Source organism: Coturnix japonica, unplaced genomic scaffold (genome assembly GCF_001577835.2).
Source record: "Coturnix japonica isolate 7356 unplaced genomic scaffold, Coturnix japonica 2.1 chrUnrandom512, whole genome shotgun sequence".
NCBI lineage: Eukaryota > Metazoa > Chordata > Aves > Galliformes > Phasianidae > Coturnix > Coturnix japonica.
In genome coordinates, this window is record NW_015439900.1 from 11,626 (window position 1) to 13,868 (window position 2,243).

The following is a 2,243-nucleotide window of genomic DNA, read 5'->3' on the forward strand; positions in this document are numbered from 1 at the left end:
GGCTCTATGGGGTCACTATGTGGTACTATGTATCTCTATGGGGCCTCTATGGGGCTCTATGGGGTCTCTATGGGGTCACTATGGGGTTCTATGGGGTCTCTATGGGGTTCTATGGGGCTCTGTGGGTGTCTATGGGGCTCTATGGGTGTCCATGGGTCTCTATGGGTGTCTATGGGTCTCTATGGGGTACTATGGGGCTCTATGGGGTCTCTATGGGGCTCTATGGGACTCTATGGGGCTCTATGGGGCCCTATGGATCTCTATGGGGCTGTATGGGGCTGTATGGGGCTCTACGGGGCTCTATGGGGTCTCTATGGGGTCTCTATGGGATCATTGGGGGCTCTATGGGGTCTCTATGGGGTCTCTGTGGGTCTCTATGGGGTCTCTATGGGGTTCTATGGGATCTATGAGGCCCTATGGGGTCTCTATGGGGTCTCTGTGGGTCTCTATGGGGTCTCTATGGGGTTCTATGGGATCTATGAGGCCCTATGGGGTCTCTATGGGGTTCTATGGGTCTCTATGGGTCTCTATGGGGCTCTATGGGGTTCTATGGGTCTCTATGGGTCTCTATGGGGTTCTATGGGTCTCTATGGGGTTCTATGGGGCTCTATGGGGCTTCTATGGGGTCTCTATGGGGCTCTATGGGGCTCTATGGGGTTCTATGGGGCTCTATGGGTCTCTATGGGGTTCTATGGGTCTCTATGGGTCTCTATGGGTCTCTATGGGGTCTCTATGGGGCTCTATGAGTCTCTATGGGGCTCTATGGGGCTCTATGGGGTTCTATGGGTCTCTATGGGTCTCTATGGGGCTCTATGGGTCTCTATGGGTCTCTATGGGGCTCTATGGGTCTCTATGGGTCTCTATGGGGTTCTATGGGTCTCTATGGGTCTCTATGGGGCTCTATGGGGCTCTATGGGGTTCTATGGGTCTCTATGGGGCTCTATGGGGCTCTATGGGGCTCTATGGGGTTCTATGGGNGCTCTATGGGGTTCTATGGGGCTCTATGGGGTTCTATGGCCATTGACCAGCCATGGCGTCCTCACCCCCCACGTTACGGGTCAGCCCCACAGCCATGGGGCGGCCGCACACTGGGGGGGACAAACAGTGGGGTTAGGGGGGGATATGGGGTCTATGGGGCCCTATGGGGTTCTATGGGGTTCTATGGGGTTCTATGGGGCTCTATGGGGTTCTATGTGGTCTCTGTGGGGTGGTTTAAGGTCTCTATGGGGTTTCTGTGGGGCTCTGTGGGGCTCTATGGGGCTCTATGGGGCTCTATGGGGTCTCTATGGGTCTCTATGGGGTCTCTATGGTGTTCTAAGGGGATCTATGGGTCTCTATGGGACACTATGGGGTTCTATGGGGCCCTATGGGATTCTATGGGGCTCTATGGGTCTCTTAAGGGTCACTATGGGGCTCTATGGGGTCACTATAGGGTTCTATGGGGCTCTATGGGTGTCTATGGGGTTCTATAGGGCTCTATGGGATTCTATGGGGCTCTATGGGGCTCTATGGGGTGTCTGTGGGGCTCTATTGGGTCTCTATTGGTCTCTATGGGGTCACTATGGGGTCTCTATGGGTCTCTGTGGGGTTCTATGGGGCTCTATGGGTCTCTATGGGGTTCTATGGGGTTCTATGGGTCTCTATAGGTCTCTATTGGGTCTCTATTGGTTTCTATGGGGTCACTATGGGTCTCTGTGGGGTACTATGGGGCTCTGTGGGTCTCTATGGGGTTCTATGGGGTTCTATGGGTCTCTATGGGACTCTGTGGGGTACTATGGGGCTCTATGGGGCTCTATGGGGTCTCTATGGGTCTCTATGGGTCTCTATGGGGCTCTATGGGGCTCTATGGGGTCTCTATGGGTCTCCATGGGTCTCTATGGGGTTCTATGGGTCTCTATGGGTCTCTATGGGTCTCTATGGGGCTCTATGGGGCTCTATGGGTCTCTATGGGTCTCTATGGGTCTCTATGGGGTTCTATGGGTCTCTATAGGTCTCTATGGGTCTCTATGGGTCTCTATGGGTCTCTATGGGTCTCACCCGGTTGTGCCCTGGTCAGCTCCGACGCCTTCACTGTTGGGGGGAGAAAAAGTGTGGGGTCAGAGCGGGACCCACAACCCCATAGACCCCATAGACCCCATAGACCCCGTAGATCCCCCATAGATCCCCATAGACCCCATAGATCCCCCATAGACCCCATAGATCCCCATAGACCCCATAGATCCCCCATAGATACCTATAGACCC

General features: G+C 54.5%; 1 long non-coding RNA gene across 1 annotated transcript in view; it reads right to left on the minus strand.

Moving 5' to 3' along the window:
- Positions 1 to 959: 959 nt before the first annotated feature.
- Positions 960 to 2,243, minus strand: part of LOC107307218 — a 4,263-nt gene continuing 2,979 nt past the window's right edge. Inside the window, exons 2-3 of the long non-coding RNA XR_001552358.2 lie at positions 2,038 to 2,070; positions 960 to 1,088 (exon numbers count right to left, since the gene is read on the minus strand). This is a non-coding gene — a long non-coding RNA (uncharacterized LOC107307218). The remainder of the gene's footprint in view (positions 1,089 to 2,037; positions 2,071 to 2,243) is intronic.